Here is a 24771-nt window from a genome sequence, read left to right as displayed (position 1 = left end):
ATCCAATAAAAACGGGAAATATATGTAAATAGGTGATACACAAAATAAAAATAAATGGCCAATAAACTAACAAAAGATATTCCATCTCATTAGAAAGCCGAACACAAATGAAAACAGCAAGAGACCAGGGGTGATGGCACATGCCTGTAATCCCAGCACTGTGGGAGGCTGAGGTTAGGAGGATTGCTTGAGCCCAAGAGTTTGAGATCAGCCTGGGCAACATAGTGAGGCTCTGTTTCTACTACAAGCAAAAAAAAAAAAAAAAAAAAGTATCTGGGCTTGGTAGTGTGTGCCTGTTGTAGTACTAGCTACTCAGGAGGCTAAGGCGGAAGATCACTTGTGCCCTGGAGTTCAAGGTTGCAGTGAGTTATAATCCCACCACTGTGTTGTCTAGCCTGGGCAACACAGTGAGACCCTCTCAATCAATCAATAAAAATAAAAATATAAGAATAAGGATTTTTAATAAAATATTATTTGTAATAATCAAGGAAGTGAGGGCCACCAAAATATCTATCAGGGAAGAATGACTATAGTACATCCATTCAACAGAATGTTCAACAGACATTTAAAAGAATGAAACAGGCCAGGCCAGATGGCTCATACCTGTAATCCCAACAGTTTGGGATGCTGAGGCAGGAAGATTGCCTGGGACCAGGAGTTGTAGAGCAGTCTGGGCAATAATATGGGACCTGATCTCTACAAAAAAATTTTTTTTAATTAGCTGGGTACAGTGGTATGCACCTGTAGCCTCAGCCACTTAGGAGGCTGAGGCAGGAAGATCCCATGAGCCCAGGAGTTCGAGGACGCAGTGAGCTATGATTGCAGCACTGCACCCTAGCCTAGGTAATAGAGTAAGACCTTGCCTCGAAGAAAAAAAAAAAGCAATCAAATAGACTGAAAATACGTCAAATTACAAAAGTAAGTCTCAGAAGAATGATATTTTAAAAAAATCAATTTAATTTTTTTTTACATGTACAGAAAATGTCTAGGAAGATTAGGAAGGGAAGAATCTCACCTTTATTTCTATAGTCGCATTTACTGTTTGAATGTTTTATGACAAGCTAATATTGATTTTACTAAAAAATTATGGCCAGGCATGGTGGCTCACGCCTGTAATCCCAGCACTTTGGGAGGCTAAGGCGGGTGGATCATCTGAGGTCAAGAATTCAAGACCAGCTTGGCCAACATGGTGAAACCCTGTTATCTACTAAAAATACAAAAAATTAGCTGGGCACTGTGGTGGTGGGCACCTCTAATCCCAGATACTTTAGGAGGCTAAGGCGACTAGATCACCTGAGGTCAGGAATTCAAGACCAGCCCGATCCACATGGAGAAACCCCCATTTCTACTAAAAACACAAAATTAGCCAGGCATGGTGGCACATGCCTGTAATTCCAGCTACCTGGGAAGTTGAGGCAGGAGAACCACTTGAACCTGGGAGGCGGAGGTTGCAGTGAGCCAAGATCACGCCACTGCACTCCAGCCTGGGCAACAAGAGTGAAACTCTGTCTCAAAAAAAAAAAAAAAAAAAAAAAAATTACTCAGTTCCTAGAATCTCTACCCAAACTGAATCATATTTATAAAGTATAGTAATAATCATTTGCCAACTGCAGTTCTGAAATTAAAAATATTTTTTGTAAATATTTTTATTGTTGTTGCCTCAAAAAAAGAACACAGAACCTTTGAGAAGACGGACTTCTGCTTTATCACTTCAGTATATAATAGCTGACCATGCCCAAAAATAGAATAGTATTTACCTGTGAAAAGGTTAGGCAGCATGAGACTTGTGAAAACAAAAGGGAGAAAGGCAAGAATACAACACATGACATTCCAACTTGCTGGGGCTGTCTGAAACTCTCTAAAAGAAGTACAGTTTGTATAACATAAAACTTGTGGGAGGATCTGACCAGTAATGTTTCCTGAATACCTAAATAAGCTGATTCAGGAGAGAGGTTACTAGAGAGGTTTTTAAAGATAAAGACGGGTTTGTTTGGGAAATGGATACCCTTTATAGTACAGAACTTTCATCTGTGTTTTAAAAATAGGCTTAATGCCATTTTCATTGTTTCCCCCAACTCCCTCTTATTCATGAGACTTTGATCTTGACAACTGCAGTTTTACTAACCACAGTATTTTTCAGGAACATAGCTTCCAAGGATGGCAAAGGATGTGAGAGCACCGGTGAGATCTGGGTTCAAATCTATATTGCATTTCAAGCTGCATTACCATGGGTGAGTTACCTACCCTGATATCTGAGTGAAATGGAGATGAAACAGTGTAATCAGTAGAAATGACAGAGTAAAAAACATTTAAGCAAATTACCTTGTGCATAGAAAACTGAGTCTTGCTCTGTCACCCAGGCTGGGGTGCAGTGGCATGATCTCAGCTCATTGCAACCTCTGCCTCCTGGGTTCAAGAAATTCTCCTGCTTCAGCATCCCGGGTAGCTGGGACGACATGCCACCACACCAGACTAATTTCTTTTGCATTTTAGTAGAGATGGGGTTTTACCATGTTGCCCAGGCTGGTCTTGAACTCCTGAACTCAGGCAATCCGTCCACCTCTGCCTCCCAAAGTAGCTAGGATTATAGGCGTGAGCCACTGTGCCCAGCCAAGGGGAGTATACTTTTTCTATGACAGATCTGTGACTAGACTGTGGGGGTGGACGCCTGTGCAGTGGACAGGGAGAAAAGCACCTAAAGTGTTTCTCTCGTCATTCCACTGGGACTAGATGTCTGGCATTCTAATTTGCTAAAGATGAATTGATTCCATCAGCCAATGCAGAATATAAGTGCTTTTGACAGAATACAGCAAAGTTAGGATTTATATTGTAAGCTATTTTTAAAATTGCCTGGTTAGCAAATTAAACCAGCTGTGAAAATATCCTGGTTTCCATTCACAACAAATACAAGAAGAGCCATTTTCCTTTAATGAATCTGGCCTCATGGCAGCATAGTCCATTCTGCATAATTTATTCCTAAGGGTTTCAAAGACAGACCAAAATTAAACTATTTTCTAGGAAAAAAAATATGAGCGAGAGGAGAGGAGTTTCTCTCTATAGATTTTTGGTAAGTTCCATGAATCACTGGGCCATTCAATTTAGGAGACTAATGTCTGAATAAAAAATAGTAGTTATGTCAGTACTTTAAGCAGTCTTAACTGTTTTTCCTTTAAAAGGGCATATGAAAAACCAGTCTACTCTGCAACACAATTTTTCACATTCTATGACAGAGAGAGGAAAAAAATCCACTCAGTGCTATCAAAAAGCTACCCCACAGACTCCCAACTTCAGGTTTAAAACCAATCACCCCTTAAGGAGTCAGGGGAGAGATCCTAAATTATTTAGAATGTTGGCTAAGTTATATTATTTATAATTCCTGTTCCTTTAGGGAAACAATTTGTTATTTAAACAAAGATCAGAAGTGTAAATAACCAAATGGAATAGAATTTCAGGAAGCACTATTCAAATAAATTCACACTTAGATTGCAAGGAAATGGTCTATTAATTTAGTCCACTTCATAAAGACATTGCTGAGAAAATGATGTACCATTTTATACTTTCTTTGGAAATCAACCAAACTCAATTAGTTCAATTTGGAACATACTAAGCCTTAAAGCCATTGCTAAAACATAACATAAATTTTGATTAGGTGAGTGTGAAAAACTATAAAGCTAACTTTCTTGTCTTTCCAGTTAGTTGGTCTATAAATAGAAGCAATGCATTCACAGCCACCAAAGCAACAGGTGAGTTCCCCAATGTCTCCAACATATACATCTCTGACAAACACACAGTCAGCATGCTGAACCAAAGCGTTTCCAAGGACCTGTAATAGGACTCTTTTTAAATAAACTGTGACTCACTGTTTGCTTTCTTCACCAGGAGGTGGAGTCTTGCCATGCCCTTCCATTACAAAATCCTCCTGTTCCACCTGCAAAGGCAAGCGCCACAAGTCAGCAGTAGTCAGTAACTACAATGAGACTCACTCCAAGAACCCAGACCTACCCTGTACAGAACCACAAAGCCATTTCACTGTGGTGCACAGAACAGAAGCCTAGGCCAATGGTTTTCAAACTTCTCCTTGAGTGATTAGATATGCAGAATAAAAAAGGAAATACGTTGGTCTGCAAAACCAATGCTCATCTGACAAAGGATGAGCATCCAGCATATAAAAGAACAGTGACGAATCAATGAGACAAAGACAATCTACTAGAAAAATCTGCAAAATAACCAACTAGGAATTTCACAGAAGAGAACACATAAACAATTCCTAAACGTATGAAAAGATGTCCAATCTCATGTTACTCAAGAAAATGCAAATTAAAACCATTTCACAACTACCAGCTTGGCTAAAATTAAAGTCAGGCAATACCTAGTGTTGACAAGGATACAGAGCAATAGCAATTCTTATCCACTCCTAGTGGGAGGGAAAACTGGTATGGCTACTTTGAAAAAGTTTGCCATTATTTAGTACATTTGAACATGCATTTACTGTACACCTTAGTAATTGCACTTCTACGTATATACCCTATAGAAACTTTTGCACATATACAAAAGTATTTGTAGTGGAATCATTTTTAGCAGAAAAAATGCATGAATAAATGTCTATCAACAGTAAAACAGATAAATAGGCTATGATGTTTTCAGAAAATGGAATACCGTATTGCATGAAAACGAATGAACTACAGTTACACACCTCAATCTGGATGAGTTACAAAAAGGTAATCAAGTGAAGGAAGCAATTCACAAAAGCATACATACATTATATGATTTTATAAATATCAAGTTCAAATATACATCTATTTTAGAGCAAACTGAAGCAGAAAATATATCTTTTTAACCGTGTGTGTGTGTGTGTGTGTGTGTGTGTGTGTATAGGCATACATAGGTATATACATGCTTTTATTTTTAAAGCTGTAAAGAAAAGGCTGAGAGCCATGGCATGACCCGGTAAGTCCCAGCTACTTCAGGGGGCTGAGGCAGGAGGATTGATTGAGCCAGGAGGATTGATTGAGCCTAGCAGTTACAGGCTGTAGCACTCTATGATGACACCTGTGAACAGCCACTGCACTCCAGCCTAGGGAACATAGCAAGACCCTAAGTCTTAAAAAAAACAACTATTAAAAAAAGGGAATAATTTCTTAATATAAATTATTAATATAATTTCATAAATGGAATTGTTCCCTTCTTTAATAATTTATTATAATTTAAATTACAAATTTGATTTTATAATTATTAAAATTTTTATTGAATACATGATTTAAAAAGTCAAATAATTAATATTACAGGCTGACAAACAAAAACAGCACTCTCCACCCCTCCCCACCCTCACAACGCAGGCCTCCATCCTCCCTTCCTCCCAGTGTAAGTTACTGTTTTTGTTCAACTCAATATTCAGTGCTAACTGTGCTATTATGTAGTAAATAATATATACAGCTGAATCATATGGAATGCTATAATTAAATTTCCTTTCTTGTATAATTTTGGTTTCCCTGGAACTAATAATTACCACTTCCTCTTCTTAGTCTTTTTTTTCTTTTCCAGCTTAGTATTTGTTATGTATTTTTCATTAATTCATCCTCAAACTCTCCAACAGAACTGTAAACCTCCTATTAATCAGTTCAAACACTTCAGGTTATCTGTCAGTTTCACCCCGCCCTAAAGACATCCTCAGGGGCTTCTCCTGCTCTGACCTGGATTGATTGCTCTCTAGGCCACTGAATCACTGACACCTCGCCAGGGATGTCTCCTCCTCTTCATCTCTAGAATTCCCTCCTTCTTTTCCTAGGCTGGATCATCTGTTTCCCAGATCCTCTGTCTCTTTTATGGTTTACTCACTGGTTCAGGTGGACTATATATTCCCATGATTTCTTGATAGAAGGTATATAGAAGGTGAATTTTTTCGAGGTCTTGAATGACTGAAATGTCCTCGTTTTATCCACACATATAACTGACATATAACATCTTTTTATTTATTTATTTTTTGAGACGGAGTCTTGTTGTGTTGCCCAGGCTAGAGTGCAGTAGCGTGATTTTGGTTCACTACAGCCTCCGCCTCCTGGGTTCAAGCAATTCTCCTGTCTTAGCCTCCTGAGTAGCTGGGACTATTGGCGTGTGCTACTACACCTGGTTAACTCTTTGTATTTTTAGTACAGATGGGGTTTTGCCATGTTGGCCATGCTGGTCTTGAACTCAGGTGATCTACCTGTCTCAGCCTTTCAAAGTGCTGGGATTACAAAGTGTGAGCCACCACTCCCGGCCATAAAAACATTTTTTACTCACATGCTTAAATATAAAAGTTGAAGTCAGTAAACTTTTCCATACAAAATTTTGAGGGTGATGATGCTCCATTCTAGCTCCCAGAGCTGCTACACAGAAGCTCAGTCTCATTCTAGGTCCCAATGTTTTAGATGTGACCTGTGTCTTTTCTAGATACATTTAGGTCCTTATTTGCATAGAGGTGAGTAAGAAAGAAAAAAACAAAAACAAAACGCTTTTAGGATCTTCCATTTATCCTTAGTATTTTTTTTTTTTTTTTTTTTTTTTTTGAGACAGAATCTTGCCTTGTGCTTGAACTGGAGTACAGTGGCATGATCTGGGCTCACTGCAACCTCCCCTTCTTAGGCTCAAGTGATTCTCCTGCCTCAGCCTCCAGAGTAGCTGGGATTACAAGCATCCATCACTATTCCTGGCTGATTTTTGTATTTTTAGTAGAGACGGGGTTTCATCATATTGGCCAGGCTGGTCTTGAATTCCTGCCTCAGGTGATCCAAGGTACCGGGATTACAGGCGTGATCCAACACACCCTGCCTATATTTTTTTTGTTTTTGAGATGGAGTTTCCCTCTTGTTGCCCAGGCTGGAGTGCAATGGCACGATCTCAGCTCACTGCAACCTCCACCTCTTGAGTTCAAGCAATTCTCCTGCCTCAGCCTCCCCAGTAGCTGGGATTACAGGCGCCTGCCACCATTCCTGGCTAATTTTTTGTATTTCTAGTAGAGACAGGGTTTCACTGTGTTAGCCAGGATGGTCTCAATCTCCTGACCTCAGGTCATCTGTCCGCCTTGGCCTCCCAAAGTGCTGGGATTACAGGCATGAAACATTGTTCCTGGTGTATCCTTAGTTTTTAAAAATGCAAACTACTAAGCATGGTTCTTTTTTTATTTATTGAACTAGTATTAGGTAAGTACTTTCAATCTAGAAACTCTGTTTTTCAGGTTTGGGACATTTTCTCTACTTATTTATTTGACAATTTCCACCACTCCAACTTCTGTTCTCTCCTTCTGAAATTCCTGTTATTCAGTATTGAATCTCTGAGATTAATTTTCTTCTTTCTCCCTTTTAATTTCTGGGAGGTTCTCTCAACTTTATTTTCTAAAACTTCTAATGAATGTACAATTTCTGCTATTTTAATTGCATTATTTTTTTTTGAGACAGAGTTTTGCTCTTGTTGCCCAGGCTGGAGTGCAATGGTGTGAGCTTGGCTCACGGTAACCTCCACCTACTGGGTTCAAGCAATTTCTCCTGCTTCAGCCTCCTGAGTAGCTGGGATTACAGGTGCCCGCCACCACGCCCAGCTAATTTTTTTGTATTTTTAGCAGAGACGGGGTTTCATCATGTTGGCCAAGCTAGTATCAAATTCCTGACCTCAGGTGATACAACCACCTAGGCCTACCAAAGTGCTGAGATTACAAGTGTGAGCCACCAAGCCCGGCTCTTATTTGGATTTTTAAGAGCTCTTCCTCATTCTTTGAACACTCCTTTTTCCATTCTCCCGTCATTGTTCCATTATAATATTTTCTCTCATCCCAGAGGATATTCTAGAGTGTTTTCGTTTTAGTTTTCTTTTTTTTTTTTTTTGAGATGGAGTCTCACTCTGTTGCTCAGGGTGGAGTGCAGTGGCATGATCTCAGCTCACTGCAACCTCTGCCTCCAGGGTTCAAGCGATTCTCCTGCTTCGCCCTCCTGAGTAGCTAGGATTTTTTGGAGAGATGGGGTTTCGCCATGTTGGCCAGGCTGCTCTCGAACTCCTGACCTCAAGGGATCTGCCTACCTTGGCCTTCCAAAGAGCTGGGATTACAGGCGTGAGCCACCACGCCTGGCCTATTTTAGTTTTCTTCTGCTCCCTGCATTGTCCCTGTTTCCTCCAAGTTCCTCTTTTGTCTTTGGTCACCATCTTTCATTCACAGATTTTCATCAAATGACTGATCATCTTTGTCTATCCATTGATATTTAAGAGCAAGACCCTAAAGAGCTTGATATGTGTATGTGTGTGGGGGGAGCGGGGGAAGGGAGAGGTTCCTTACACAGGGGTTAGCTTTCTGCAGGGTGATCAGGAAGGGACCTGCCCATTTCACTGGGACTTCAGATGTCTACAGCTATATATCCTCATCTATTTCCCCCTCCTTGGGCTATTTAATTACCCCAGAAATATACCCTTCAATCCTCAGCCTGACAGATAGAAGCAAGGCTTTCGGTGTTCTGGGACTGAATTTGGGAAGAGAGCTGGTAAAGTCTCATGTGCCAGCATGTAGCCTTTATTTAAATTCTGTTTTTAGTTAAGTATCTCATACCCACCCTCAGCTTTTCCTGAGGTTCAGCCTCTCCAGACTTCTGCAGGTGGGAGAGGGTAGTGGCCTGTGGATATGAAGAAAGCATGTTTGGGGCTTTGCTTCTCATCGCCTCTTCAACCAATCCTGCTGTTTTTAGTGTAACTCCAAAAGCTTCCTAGCTTCTACAACTTTATTGGGCATGTCTTATTCTCTTCGTCTCTTCAAATTCACTTTGTTTTCTGGTAGATTTATGCTTGCTGAAATCATTTTGTAAACATAATTTTTGTAGCACTTTACAAGGGAGCAGACATTAATAACCTGGCTTAATCTACCTTGTCAAGAATTATTCTTAAAACCTTTTCTGGCCAGGCGCAGTGGCTCATGCATGTAATCTCAGCACTTTGGGAGGCCAAGGCAGGTGGATCATGTGAGGTCAGGAGTTCGGGAACAGCCTGGCTAACATGGCAAAACCCTGTCTCTACTACAAATACAAAAAATTAGCCAGGAGTGCTGGCAGGCGCCTGTAATCCCAGCTACTAGGGAGGCTGAGGTAGGAGAACTGCTAGAACCCTTGGGGTGGAGGTTGCAGTGAGCTGAGATTGTGCCATTGCACTCCAGCCTGGGAAAAAGGAGAAACTATCTTAAAAAAAAGAAAGAAAGAAAGAAAGAAAGAGTTTTTCATATACTATTACATGAAAGCTTCCTTCACATCATTCAGACATCAGCTCCAGGGCCACCTCTTCAATCCAGGGTGACCTTCCCCTACCAGTCTAGCTGAAATACTTCTACACTCAGTCATTTCCCAGCACCACACACTACCTGAAAGGCTTATTTGTTCATATGTCTTATTGTCTGTCTCCCCAACCAAGAATGCAAACTTCTTGAGGCAGAGATTTGAATGTCTTATTTACCAGGAGCCTGGCACAACGAAGTTGTTTGAGCAGGGTGTGCTGACTGTCTGGTATCTCTTTATCCTACTCCTCCCTAAGCAGGTATTTCCCTAGGTTCTGTCCTTGGACCTCTTTCTTCTCATTCTGCTACAGCAATTCCATCTAATCTCACCATTTCCACTATTAAATCTGAGTGATCCAAATTCTCCGTTTCTATCCCTAACCTGTCACGTCTCCAGCCCCACAGTTTCATCTGGCTGGCTAACACTGCCACATAGATAATATGACAGCATTTCCAACGCTGTGCTCCATATAGAACACATCCTATTCATTCCCCCGACTTCTTTCGTTTCCTACTTCTGACAATGGCACTTCCATCCTCCTATTCACTCAGTTGGAAACCTTGATGTCACCCCTGATTTATCCTTTTCTCTTTCCTCAACATCAAATAAATTGCTAAGTCCTATCCATTTTATAAATGTTTCCAAACACTCCCTCTACTGCAGGTATTGCAGTTAGTTTTAAAAGAAAATATAAATATTTTTTGAAAGCTAAGAAGTCAGCTGATATAATGGATAAAAGAATCAATATTATGGCTGGGTACGGTGGCTCATGCCTGTAATCCCAGCACTTTGGGAAGCTGAGGTGGACAGATCACCTGAGGTCAGGGTTTAAGACCAGCCTGACCAACATGGAGAAATCCCATCTCTACTAAAAATACAAAATTAGCCAGGTGTGGTGGCACGTGCCTGTAATCCCAGCTACTCAGGATGCTGAAGCAGAAGAATTGCTTGAACACAGGAGGCAAAGGTTGCAGTGAGCGGAGATTGTGCCATTGCACTCCAGCCTGGGCAACAAGAGTGAAACTCTGTCTTTAAAAAAAAAGAATCAATATTTAACATGGTCTCAACAAACTAAGAAGATGGGTGGAAGCTCCTAAATTTTTTTTAACTGAAGTATAATTCACAAGCAGAAAAATACACACACTTTAGTGTAGAGCTCAGTAAATTTTATTCTCTCTCTTTCCTTTTGAGACAGGGTCTCACTCTGACACCCAGGCTGGGGTGCAATGACACAATTCAGAATCACTACAGCCTTGACATCCTGGACTCACGTGATTCTCCCACCTTGGCCTCCCGAATAGCTGGGACCACAGACCTGTGCTAGCACACCCAGCTAACTTAAAAAATTTTTTTTGTAGAGACAGATAGGGTCTCCCTGCCTAGGGCTAAAGTGATCCTTCAGTCTTGGCATCCCAAAGTGCTGGGATTACAGGCATGAGTTACCGAGCCTAGCCTCAATGATTAATTTTAGATATGGCTGTACCTTTAAGCAACATATAAATTGAGACAAAAAGTTTCCATCTCCCCAGAAAACTTCTACATGCCCCTTCCCTTGAAGATTCCCCTATTACCATAAATGGGCTTGACATGTTCATAAGCTTAACATCATTGGGATCTGACAGTATGTATCACTTTTATATTTATCTTTGTTCACTCAGTATAATGTTTCTGAGATTCATCCATGTTCTTATACTGATCAAGAGTTACCAATTTCTTTTTTTTTTTTAGACAGAGTCTTGTTTTGTCACCAGGCTGGAGTGCCATGGCACGATTTCAGCTTACTGCAACCTCCACCTCCTGGGCTCAAGTGATTCTCCTGCCTCAGTCTCCCAAGTAGGTGGGACTATAGGCACGTACCACCACGCCCAGCTGATTTGTTTGTATTTTTAGTAGATACAGGGTTTCACCATGTTGGCCAGGGTGGTCTTGATCTCTTGACCTTGTGATCCGCCCACCTTGGCCTCCTAAAGTGCTGGATTACAGGCGTGAGCCACCATGCTCGGCCCAAGAGTTCATTTTTTAAACTTATTCCCTTGCACAGACAAACTATAATTTGTTTATTAATTCACCTGTAGATAGAGAATGGGCTATTTCCAGTTTGGAGCTGCTATAAATAAAGCTGCCATGAACATTTTTATATAATGTGTTTTTGCAATCCTATGCAGTCATTTCAACGGAGTATATACCTAAGAGAATAAATGTCTGCCTTATAAGGTGGATGTATGTTTAACTTTATTTAGAAGCTTATGAAACGGTTTTCTAAGGGCCTGTACCATTTTATACTCCTTCCAACAATGTCTAAACGTTCCAGTTGCTCCACATTCTTGCCAACACCTGGTATTATTAGTCTTTTGAACTGTAGCCATTTTGGTGAGTGTGTAATGGCATTATAGTTTTAATTTGTATTTCCCTCATGAATAATGATGAACATCTGTGTTTTCATAATCATCTGGAAGTCTTATTCTGTGAAATACCTATTTTAATATTTTGCCCATTTTTGAGTTGTCTGGCCTTTTCTGATTTTTAGTAATGTATTTATTTATTTATTTTTGAGACAGAGTTTTTCTCTTTTTGCCCAGGCTGGAGTGCAATGGTGCAGTCTCGTCTCACTGCAGCCTCTGCCTCGCGGGGTCAAGCAATTCTCCTGCCTCAGTCTCCCAAGTAGCTGGGATTACAGGCATGTGCCACCACGCCCAGCTAATTTTGTGTTTTTAGTAGTGACAGGGTTTCTCCAGGTTGGTTGGGCTGGTCTTAAACTCCCAACCTCAGGTGATCCGCTCGCCTGAGGGCAGGATTACAGTGCTGGGATGAGCCACCGCGCCTAGCCATAATTCTTCACATACTCTGGATATGAGACTTTTATTAGAAAGATGTATTGTAAATGTTTCTTCCCAATCTATAGTTTTCTGTATTCTTATTTATTTATTTTTTTTAGAGTTAAGGTCTTGCTCTGTCACCTAGGCTGGAGTAGCGTGATCATAGCTCACTGGAAGCCTCAACCTCCAGGGCTTAAGTGATCCTTCCACCTTAGCCTCCTGGGTAGCTAGGACTACAGGAGTGCATCACCACAAACAACTAATTTAAAAAAAATGTTTGTAGAGATGGGGTCTTGCCATGTTGCCCAGGCTGGTTTCAAACCCCTGGCCTCAAGTGATCCTCCTGGGTTAGCCTCCCAAAATATTGAGATTACAGGCATGAGCCACTGTGCCTAGCCTTTTTCAACATTCTTAATGGTGCCAATTATTTAGCAGAAGTTTAAAATGTTTCAAGAAATTCAACTGAACAACTGTTATCTTTTACAGTTAGCAGTGCTTTGTGCATGTTACCAAGAAACGTTCATATCCTCCCCAAAGTCATGAATGTAGACATCTCTTATGCGGTCATCAAAAGGCTTTAACGTTTTAGCCTTCACAGTTAGGTCTGTGATCCACCTCAAATTAAATTTTGCATATGGTAGGGCTGGGTGGGGTGGCTCAAGACTTTGGGAGGTGGAAGCGGGCAAATTAATACAAGGTCAGAAGATTGAGAACATCCTAGCTAACACGGTGAACCCTCATCTCTACTAAAAATACAAAAAAATTAGCCAGGTGTGGTGGCGGGCACCTGTAGTCCCAGCTAGTTGGAAGGCTGAGGCAGGAGAATCGCTTAAATCCAGGAGGTGGAGGTTGCAGTGAGCCAAGACTGTGCCATTGTACTCCAGCCTGAGTAACAAGAGCAAAAATCTGTCTCAAAAAAAAAAAAGAAAAAAGAAAGGAAAAGTTTTGTATATGGTATGTGACATAAAAATCAGGGTTCATACATTTCCACATGGTTATCCACTTCCTCCAGCACCTTTTCCTCACTGAATTACATTAGTCTTCTGATCATTTTTTTCTAATTGTGAATTCTTCTGCTTTAGGTTCAAAAGAATCAATTATACAACTACAGGATGGGCAAGACCAGTGTAATAGCAGCGCATGGACAATGTGATTGACTTCTGAAACAAAGAAACACTTCTTGCTTAGCTATAGAACCACAAATGTTAACTGATATTTTGATATCTTTTAAAGCTTTTTGACCATGTGATTAAAATCTCATCAAAGAGATGTAAGCAGAGTGTAAAGTGCAGCTTCTACAAAGTCTGCCTAAGGAAGTGACAAGTTCTCTCCTTTCTGTTACATGGAACACAGTAAGAACTGTTAGGGTTGTTTTTTATTTTAGCCATTCTAGTGGATGTGAAATGCTATCTCACTCTGGTTCTGATTTGCGCCTTGCATGCTTTTTAAAACAAAGATGCCTAAGCCCTACCCTGGACTTAATGAAACAGAATCTCAAGAGCTAGAATCTGGTGGCTGTGCATGGCGGCTCATGCCTGTAATCCCAGTGCTGTGGGAGGCCATAGTAAGAAGATCACTTGAGGGCAGGAATTCTAGACCAGCCTGGGCAACAGAGTGGAGACCCATCTCTTTAAAAAAAAAAAAAAAGACCCGGGCATGGTGGCTCATGCCTGTAATTCCAGCACTTTGGGAGGCCGAGGTTGGTGGATCACAGGTCAGAAGTTCAAGAGCAGCCTGGCCAAGATGGTGAATCCCGTCACTAATAAAAATACAAAATTAGCCAGGCACGGTGGCAGATGCCTGTAATCCCAGCTACTCGGGAGGCTGAGGCAGGAGAATCGCTTGAACCCAGGCAGCAGAGGTTGCAGTGAGCTGAGATCACACCACTGTACTCCAACCTGGATGACAGACTGATCTCTACTAAAAATAGAAAAACTAGCTGGGCATGGTGGTGTGTGCCTGTAATCCCAGATATTTGGGAGTCTGAGGCAGGAGAATCGCCTTAGCCTGGGAGGCAGAGGTTGCAGTGAGCCGAGATCTTGCCACTGCATTCCCGCCTGAGCAAAAGAGCAAGACTCTGCCTCAAAAAAACAAAAACATAGTAACAGTAACAATAGCCACATCTAATAGCTTGCTCTATGTCCTATTTTATATGGTATTCATTCAACCCATTCTTTCCAGATTTGTCTCCGAGTGCTCTTGTCCCATTCCTCCTGTCAGTGCTTCTCCTGTCAGTCTGCTCCTCTGCAGATCACTGCTACTGCCTGATTTCAAGCCTTCCTCAGTCTTCCTGAGAAGACTCTGAACTGGTCTCCCTGTCTCCATTTTATACTCTCTTTATAATCATTTCTCTATACTCCTGCCAGCAGGTCAGGTTTTTTTTTTTTTTGAGATGGAGTCTAGCTCTGTTATTCAGGCTGGAGTGTAGTGGCACGATCTCGGCTCACTGAAACCTCTCCCTCCCAGTTCAAGCGATTCTCCTGCCTCAGCCTCCTGAGTTAACTGGGATTACAGGCACCTGCCATCATGCCCGGCTAATTTTTGTATTTTTAGTAGATTACAGCATCCCAAGTAGCTGGGATTACGAGTGTGGTGGAATTGCCACCATGCCTGGCTAATCTTTGTATTTTTAGTAGAAACAGTTTCACCATGTTGGCCAGGCTGGTCTCAAAATCCTGACTTCGAGTAACCCGCCTGCCTTGGCCTCCCAAAGTGCTGGGATTACAGGTGTGAGCCACCATGCCCGGCAGGTCAGTTCTTTATAAAACATGCATCAGATCAAGTTTCTTCCCTGCTTAACATCTTTCAATAGCTCCCTATTGCCTGCAGGGATTCTGCTTCTAACTCCATCCTCAGGGTCTCACACACATTTCTCAATGCTCTAACCACCTCTTCTCCAGAGAAATGTGTGGCTCTGAATATGCACAAAGCACCCTCTCCCTTCTTAGGGATTCTTCTATACCCAGGTGACTTTTCCAGTAAGTTTATCTGACATAAGGCAACAGTTGATTATTCTGCCATAAAGCTTGTCCCGGATGGAGTATTGAAATACTAAGGCCTCTGGAGTCAGACAGACCTGGACTCCAACCCAAATGATGTTGCTCACCAGCTATGTAAACAAATGGGGAAAGCACTTGGACTGCATGTTTGCTTTTCCAATCTGCTCTTAGGATACCAAAATCCATGAAATCTTGTTATAACTTGCTAAAGCAGATTCAGTCTAAAGTAGAGATATCCTAAGCTTTAGAAAGCAAAAGACTACTAAACTATGTGTAAATCGTTTTTCTCCGCATCCCCTACCAAAGCACAAACAAAATAAATTGCCACGTTCTTAAAATACTCCTGTGTAACACTTCTCGACTACTCGAGCACTTAATACTAAGAACAGATCTTGCAATTCTTTGTCAATGAAACCAATTAAAACAGATCAAATACTGCTGTGTATTTTATGTCTAAATTATCCTGTTATCTTTAATGTTAAGCAAATCGACAGATCACTTCATTCTCTGTAGACAAAGACTAAATTTACTTGTTTCCTTCGATAGTGATAAAGACCGTTGTATTAATAGCTAAAGTGTTAGCTTCCTGATTCAGTAAATATTTATTTGCAGTAATTAGTAGAGACACATGGCCATGTTAAATCTATAGCTATAAATGTGAAACCCTAGAGCTTACTTTTATTATTTCATTATAAATATTTAAATACACAGGCCAGGCATGGTGGCTCATGCCTATACTCTCAACACTTTCGGAGGCTGAGGTGGGAGGATCTCTTGATCCCAGGAGCTCAAGACCAGCTTAGGCAATATAGTGAGACCATGTCTGAACAACAAAAAAGTTTAAAAAAAAATTTAGCTGGGTGTAGTGGCACATGCCTATGGTCCCAGCTACACGGGAGGCTGAGGCAGGAGGATTCCTTAGAGCCCAGGAGGTTGAGGCTGCAATGAGCTATGTTCAGGCTACTATACTCCAGCCTGGGTGACAGAGCAAGACTCTGTCTCAAAAAAATAAAAAAACACATACATAAAAGTAAGCATACACAAAGGTACAGAGAATATGATCACAAACACCCAACTGCTCAGCTCTATGATAAGTTTTACTGTTATGTTTTAGATTTCACCTAAAACATAAACATTGCAAGGCTAGAGCTGCAGAATCTCTACAACTAGTAAGCTAACACCAACTCATTTAGAATATTGACCTAAGTTACATTACATTTAAAGTAAGAAATGGCTACAGAGTTTAAGCATTCTAATCCATCTTTGTTAAGAACCATAATGAACTGATTACATCCTGTCTGAAGACTGTCCCAGGAATGCTAGTCCTTGTCTCCCAATTCATTTGTCCTGGGGGATCTCCTTCCTCACCTATGGTTCTTGCTCTCCTAACTCCTGAGAACTCAAGACCCACTGGAAATCAGTCCACAGGCTGAAGTAGGCCTACTAAATCTTCTTTTTAAAGATAATCTGAGTATAAACATACAGATATTCTAGTCTACCCTCTACATCAACACCAGTCATCCTAACACAGCAAATCATAAAGTAAAATGTACATTTCATTTCCCTGCTTTAAAAATTGGCTGCTTTGGTTGGGTACAGTGGCTCATGCCTGCAATCTCAGCACTTTGGGAGGCCGAGGCAGGAAGATCACTTGAGTCAGAAGTTCGAGACCAGCCTGGTCAACATAGTGACACCCAGTCTCTACAAAAAAGTAAGAAAAATTAGCCAGGCATGGTGGCACACCTGTGATCTCAGCTATTCTGGAGGCTGACATGGGAGGATCACTTGAGTGCACAAGTTCAAGGTTTCGGTAAGCTATGATCACATTACTGCTTTCCAGCTGGGGCAACAGAGCAAGAATATTTTTCTATTAAACAAACAAACAAAAAATCTGCTATTTCTAGGTATCAATAAGGTTGCTAAAATAAAAATAAAATAATTTGTTTAATCTGCTGTCTGTTCTTGAAACTCTTCAGCCTAAGATAATCTGGGTTCTGTCATGCCCTCCTTTTCCCTGGCACTCTAATCACAGTGAAGTGGATTAAAGATGACCTCATATTTAAGGCCAGTCTTCTCATTGAAAGGTAGGATCCATTTCTCCTCCCTTTGAGTCTGAGATGGTTCTGTGATTTGCTTTAATTCAACATATTGGGAAAGAAGTAAAGCTGGGTGACTTGCAAGGCTGGGCTTAAAGGTACCTGCAGCTCTGCATGGTTGGAATGCCCCCTCCTGAATCACTACCACCATGCTGTGAGAAACCCAAGGCATGTAGAGGTCATATGGAGGAGAACCTTGGGTCAATAGCCTCAAGCTGGTCTCCTAGCTGACAGCCAATACCAACTGCCAGCCATGTGAGTCCTTTTCAGACATTTTTGGCCAACTGGGCATTCAGATGACAGTAAATCCAGCCAATACCACTTTGGAAGAGAATAACTGCCCTACTGAGCCCAGGACAACAAAAGAACTATGAGAAATAAAAAGTTGTCCTGGTAATGGAGTTGTTTTTTTTTTTTTAGAAACTTAATGCTTATTTTCCATCAATCTTATTTCCATACTGCTTAAGAGCCCATGCAAGAACACCTTAAGACCATTCAGTGGTTGCTCCTACCCTTCAGTGGCCTGAACAGTGGGAGCTGCAGACCAGTCTTCCGTGGCAGGTTGGGTGCTCCAGTCTTCAACAGGGAACTGCTGGATGGGCACAGAAGGCCCCTGCACGCCTTCAGACCAGTCTGCAATCTCAAGCTGAGTAGCAGTGAACTTAGGAGCTGGAGCAGTCCATTCACTCTGAAATTCCTCCTTGGTCACAGCCTTTTCAGCAGCAGCCTGCTCTTCTTTTTCAATCTCTTCAGGATCTCTATAGAAGGAGAGATCAGGCACGACCTCTCACAGGTGTTCACGGGAAATGGTGCCACGCATGCGCAAAACTTCCCGAGCCAGCATCTACCACATCGAACCCGCTGAGTGAGCTCCCTTGTTGTTTGTTGTATGGGATGACAATGTCCTCATAGCACAGAGGAGAATCTGTGTTACACAGAGCAATGGTAGGTAGGTTAACATAAGATGTCTCAGTAACAGGCTGGTGGTCAGCCCTGGGGTCAGTAACCACAAGAAGCCGGGGCTCCTGGAAGGCTGCCTGGATCCAGTTAGTGAGGGTTTCAGGAACGAAGTGGCCAGCAATTGGGCGGCTCCAGTGGCAGCAGAAAACTTCAGCACGGCCCTCTGGCCAGTATTCCTGGAGGATATGACACTGACATCAGCAGGGTTTTCAATGGCAACAATGGCATGAGCTGCCAGCAGAAGCTTCTCCCAGGTCCTCTTCAGATTCATGTTATAGATGCCATCACTTTTCCTTTTATAGACGTACTGTTCCATCTGGAAGTCAAGGTTGGTGCCACCTAAGTGAGTTCCTGCTGCAGGGAACTTAAGGACATCCTCCTCCTTCATTTGCAGGACATCAAGAGCTCCAGACATTGTGAAAGTTTCCCTTTCAGTTATGACGGGAATCCAGAACAATGCCACATGGACCCTTGAGTAGGTAGTGTGAAAAGCCGTAATGAAGTTTCAAAAAATATATGTAAACTTTATTTTTTAGAATGGGTTTAGATTTACAGAAAAATTATGAAGATAGTCTGTTTATCTGAACCCAGTTTCTGCTGTAACAGGTTATCCTAGTACATTTGTCACAATTCAGGAACCAATATTGATACATTAGTATTAACTAAAGTCCATACTTTATTGAATTTACTCAGTTTTTACCTAACGTTCCAGGATCCCATCCAGAATACCACATTACATTGTTATCGTGTCTCCTTAGCTGTCTCCTGGTTGTGACAGTTCCTCAGATTTTTCTCAGTTTTCCTTGAGTTTTCAGGAGTTCTGACCAGGTATTCCGTAGAACACCGGTCTACCGGAATTTGTCAGATGTTTTTCTCATGATTAGATTGGGATAATGGATTTTGGGGAAGAAAACTAGAAAACTGATTTCCTCACATCATACCAACAGTACAAACTATAAAAATGACTTAACACTGTTGATGCTGACTTTGATCACCTGGCTTTAGCATTCTCCACTGTGTGAATCCACACTCAAGGAGTGGAAAGTCAGACTCCACATCCTTGAGGATAGAGTATTTACTAAACTTTTTGGAATTATTCTGCTCAGGAGGTTGCGATGGTGTTTTTTTGTTTTTGTTTTTTGTAGTTGTTTTTTTCAAGATGGAGCCTTGCTCTGTTTCCCAGGCTGGAGTGCAGTGGCATGATCTCAGGTAACTGAAACCTCCACCTCCTGGGTTCAAGCAATTCTCCTGCCTCAGCCTCCTGAGTAGATGGGATTACAGGCATGTGCCACCATACCCAGCTAATTTTTGTATTTTTAGTAGAGACGGGGATTCACCATGTTGCCCAGGCTGGTCTCCTGACCTCAGGTGACCCACCTGCCTTTGCCTCCCAAAGTGCTAGGATTACAGGCATGAGACACTGCGCCCGGCTGCGATGGTGGTTTTAAACCACTAGGTTTTAAGGAGATATAACAGACACCAAGATATCTGAAATACACTCAAATTTTCCACCATCTCCCACCACACGTTACCACTTAAATGCTATATACAGTTCCCTCTGCTTATAATAGCCTTCTCCCCATCACCCATCCAACAACAAACCAACAAAAACCATGAAATCCTTCTTCCTACAATACCCAGTTGAAGTGTTCCCTCTCCTCTGTGGAGCTTCCTTCCAAAAATAATTCATTGCTTTGACCTAGGCAGATTATTAATACCAAGATCATAGCTTGTATAGCATGGTCACCTCCCTCAACCAGATTAAAAGTGCCCAAAATGCAGAGACCATGTCTTACATAAGTAACTTAGCATGCCTGTACCTATAACATCAGCAAATAGTAGGGCCCAATAAATGTTTGTTGAATTAGATAAACTGAATGGCTATAAAAGTATATCACTTTTGATAATATCTCAACAAAAAGAATAAAAGAGAAATGATACAAATAAACAGCTTAGTTCCAGCATGTGTCAGTAAAGCCACAATAGAACTGAAACCTCCCAGTAACGCACAGTTCTATTATGTAATAGAGAAACCAGGCAAAGAAAAATGAGCATTACATTTCACCAGTCAAAGCCACATGTGACAGAGAAAACAGTACCTGTTTTCAGATGAGTGTGATAATATAAGCACATAAATGCCAAAAAATTAGGTCAGGAGTATCTCTCTATGGGAATCAGGCCAATGAAGTACATACATATCCATGCCTCCAGATTTCCTATGCCATCAAAGACTTTTTACATAACATAATTTTCTTTTCTTTCTTTTCTTTTCTTTCTTTTTTTTTTTTTTTTGAGACAAAGTCTTGTTCTGTTATCCAGGCTGGAGTATAGGGGGCATGATCTGGGCTCACTGCAACCTCTGCCTCCCAGGTTCAAGTGATTCTCCTGCCTCAGCCTCCCAAGTAGCTGGGACTACAGGTGCATGACACCATGCCTGCCTAATTTTTGTATTTTTATTTTATTTTATTTTATTTGAGATGGAGTTTCACATTGTCACCCAGGCTGGAGTATAGTGGTGTGATCTCAGCTCACTGCAGCCTCTACCTCCTGGGGTCAAGTGATTCTCCTGCCTCAGCCTCCCAAGTAGCTGGGATTACAGACGCATGCTACCATACCCAGCTAATTTTTATAATTTTAGTAGAGACGAGGTTTCGCTATGTTGGCCTGGCTGGTCTCGAACTCCTGACCTCAAGTCATCTGCCTGCCTTGGCCTCCCAAAGTGCTGGGATTAGGCGTGAGCCACTGTGCTGAGCCGCAGAACATAATTTTCATACTTAACCTCTGAAAGTGTGGAACAATAAGACAGATCCATGAGTAATTCTGTTAATTTGATTCAATTTTATCTCTCACATACACAACAGGGAAATTAAATAAGCCCTGAAGTGGTCCTTGGGAAAAATGTAAGAAACAGTCACAGTTCCTCCAAAGGATATGTTCAGGGGTGTCTGAAGTTTTACATTAAAAATAACTCTGTCAGCTTGTCTTCCTTCAGCATTTACAATAGAAGCTTTCACTACAATAGCAGAACTCTTCTTTGAGAAATGTGTTAGGTCATACAAAATTGCATTCTGGTGACCATTCAGGAAACAAAAGCTAGTTCTAAACTGATGTGAAATTTAACATTCTTTCTTCCTGCCTCCATGTTAAGTGGTTGGAGCTCCAAGAATTAAAATAAATAAAGAATAAATAATAGTTTAAGGGGTCAATTCTATGTGTCTGTACCCAGCACAGTTCCGGGTACACAGTAGGTGCTCCATAAATATTTGCTGAATTAATCAGAATGAGAGAGGAAGGGAGGAAAGGAGGCAAAAATAAGGAAAAATAGAACACTTGTGCATAATTCAATAATTATCTAAAATCTATAATATATTTACCATAGAAACCATCACCTGTGCCGGGCGTGGTGGCTCACACCTGTAATCCAAGCACGTTGGAGGCCAAGGCGGGCGGATCACCTGAGGTCGGGAGTTCAAGATCAGCCTGACCAATATGGTAAAACCCCGTCTTTAAAAAAAAAAAAAAACCATCACCTGCTTTATATCATTCTGGCAGAGAGAAAAAAAAAAAATTCCCTAAACTCAAGAGGTCAAAGTCTATATTTCCCAACTCCCAAAGAATATATAATCTTAATCCATCTCTGAACTTCAATAAACATCTCTCTCCAAGAAATGTTATGGAAGATGTTGCACAGTTTCAGAGAACATCTCTTCAAGAGGAACAGCAAAATCCACCACTTCCTCGAGTAAGACTTGCATACCAATCCTGTCCATCTATAAGCTCTCCTGACTTATATTTGCACAACTTACCTGGATATTTTGTAAACTATATTGACCCTTCATTCATTTGTTAACTATTCTTAGCACTTTCTCTACAACTGCAGTTCCAAGCCTTTCCTCTTAATAGGACATCTAAACTTGTCATTTCAAGTCTTCAATTACAATGACTTCTCTTTGTTGAGACAGAGTCTTGCTCTGTCACTCAGGGTAGAGTGCAGTGGCACAATCTCGGCTCACTGCAACCTCTGCCTCCTGGGTTCAAGCCATTCTCCTGCCTTAGCCTCCCCAGTAGTTGGGATTACAGGCATGCACTGCTATGGCAAATTTTTGTACTTTTAAAGATGGGGTTTCACCATGTTTGCCAGGCTGGTCTCGAACTCCTGACCTCATGATCTGCCCGCCTCTGCATCCCAAAGTGCTGGGATTATAGGAGTGAGCCACCATGCCCAGCCAACAGCTCTCTTTTTTTTTTTTTTTTTTTTTTTTTGAGACAGAGTTTCACTCCTGTTGCCCAGGCTGGAGTGCAATGGCGCAATCTCAGCTCACTGCAACTTCCACCTTCCGGGTTCAAGCGATTCTCCTGCATCAGCCTCCTGAGTTGCTGGGATTACAGGCACATGTCACCACGCCTGGCTAATTTTGTATTTTTAGTAGAGATGAGGTTTCTCCATGTTGGTTAGACTGGTCTTGGGCTCCTGACCTCAGGTGATCTGCCTGCCTTGGCCTCCCAAAGTGCTGGGATTACAGGCATGAGCCATTGTGCCTGGCCCCCACCACTCATTTTTTAAAAATAATTTAATTTCTCTTTAACTCATAAAATTTGGTTTCTACACCTCCTACTCCAATTAAATGGCACTCTTGAACATCAATAAGTTATTTTTAGAAACTATCATAGACAATTTAAAACATGTACAAAGTAAATACAAATAAACCCCTATGTACCCATCTCAACACTTCAACAGCTGCCAACATTCTACCATTCCTGCTTCATCTACACTTCATGTATTCTCCACCCCATTTGATTACATGAGTTTCACCAGCTACGACGTACCTACACTGTAACTATTTTTTTTTTTTTTTTTTTGAGACGGAGTTTCGCTCTTGTTACCCAGGCTGGAGTGCAATGGTGCGATCTCAGCTCACCACAACCTCCGCCTCCTGGGTTCAGGCAATTCTCCTGCTTCAGCCTCCTGAGTAGCTGGGATTATAGGCACGTGCCACCATGCCCAGCTAATTTTTTGTATTTTTAGTTGAGATGGGGGTTTCACCATGTTGACCAGGATGGTCTCGATCTCTTGACCTCGTGATACACCCGCCTCGACCTCCCAAAGTGCTGGGATTACAGGCTTGAGCCACTGTGCCCGGCAACTATTTTTATTGTAAACTGTTGCACCCCTATCAGACACAGAACATCTCCATCTCCCAAGAAAGTTTTCTCATATCCTTTCTCTTTAGTTCTTGAACAAATCCAGGTGATTTTTCTCATTTGTCAACCTCCTTGATTCTTGATCTGAGGTTAGTGAATGAACCTTTTTCTTGAAATTCCCCTCTTAATTTCTATGACGCAAAAGGATCCCAATTCATCCTTAAGTCACATCAGTGTTAGTACCAAAATACACCTCAAGTCTGTCTTTCCTCCACTTCCAGCTCCACCCACAAATGTAATCCACCCCTTCTCTCTTACCCGAAGAACGGCTGCACATGCCTTCTCACGAGGCTCACCGCTTCCACTCTTACGTCTTTCCAATCCACTCTCCGGACAGCAGCCAGAGACATTTTTGTTTTTTATTGAGACGGAGTCTCACTCTGTTGCCAGACTGGAGTGGAGTGGTGCTATCTCAACTCACTGCAACCTCTGCCTCCTGGGTTCAAGTAATTCTCCTGCCTCAGCCTCTCAAGCAGCTGGGACTACAACGTGTGCCACCACGCCCAAGTAATTGTTTTATTTTTAGTAGAGATGGGGTTTCACCATGTTGACCAGGATGGTCTTGATCTTCTGACCTCAGGATCCACCTGCCTCTGCCCCCCCAAAGTGCTGGGATCACAGGTGTGAGCCACCCCACCTGGCTGACTTGAGTCATGTCTTAAAATGCAAATCCTGCCAGGTGTGGTGGCTCCCCCCTGTGATCCCAGCACTTTGGGTGGCGGAGACAGGCGCATCACCTGAGGTCAGGAGTTTGAGACTGGTTTTAGTAGAGAAACCCCGTCTCTACTAAAAATACAAAATAAGCTGGGCGTGGTGGCGCACACCTGTAATCCCAGCTACTTGGTAGACTGAAGTAGGAGAATCGCTTGAACTTGGGAGGCAGAGGTTGTGGTGAACCGAGATAGCGCTATTGCACTCCAACTGGGCAACAAGAGTGAAACTCCATCTCCAAAAAAAAACAAAGCCTACCACATCACTCCTCGAGTGAACAGCCTTCAATGGCTGCCCTGTGCATGGAGAATAGGTCTACTATGGTGCACACTGTGATCTCGGAGGCCTTGCAAGGTCTCTCTGCCTCTCTCTCACACTTGGCCCACAGGTTTCTGAGAGTTCTTGGAAGAGGCCACAGGCTTCTGCAGCTGTTTCCTGTGTCCAGAACACTGTTCCTCCAGCTCTCCACAGAGCTGGCTCCCTTGCCCATTAGCTTCAGCTGAAATGTCCCCTTCTCAGAGAGACCTTCCTTGACTAGCTATACTTTTCCTCCCAGCTGCCCTGCATGACATAACTTTATTTTCTTCATAGTACTTACTATCATCTATAATTATTATCTTTATTTATATTTATTCATGTCTCCCACTAAAATAAAACGACCTTGAGAGTAGAAACTTTGTCTTTTTGGTTCATTGTTGTATCCCAC

At 41.8% G+C, this 24771-nt stretch overlaps 1 long non-coding RNA gene across 32 annotated transcripts in view; it reads right to left on the bottom strand.

Annotated features, from left to right (window-relative positions):
• LOC103790844 (trinucleotide repeat containing adaptor 6B) overlaps positions 1-24771 on the bottom strand; it is a 275430-nt gene that overhangs the window by 167646 nt on the left and 83013 nt on the right. For 19 of the 32 annotated variants that reach the window (XR_008474080.2, XR_013521083.1, XR_013521104.1 and 16 more), the window contains one exon: positions 3861-3928. The exons of 5 other annotated variants lie outside the window; for them this stretch is intronic. This is a non-coding gene — a long non-coding RNA (trinucleotide repeat containing adaptor 6B). Of the gene's footprint in view, positions 1-3860; positions 3929-6279; positions 6443-24771 lie in introns of all 32 variants that reach the window. 8 more of the 32 variants (XR_013521069.1, XR_013521074.1, XR_013521076.1 and 5 more) reach the window with 1 other exon arrangement.

This window comes from Callithrix jacchus, chromosome 1 (genome assembly GCF_049354715.1).
Source record: "Callithrix jacchus isolate 240 chromosome 1, calJac240_pri, whole genome shotgun sequence".
NCBI lineage: Eukaryota > Metazoa > Chordata > Mammalia > Primates > Cebidae > Callithrix > Callithrix jacchus.
This window is presented reverse-complemented; position numbering and strand designations above follow the sequence as displayed.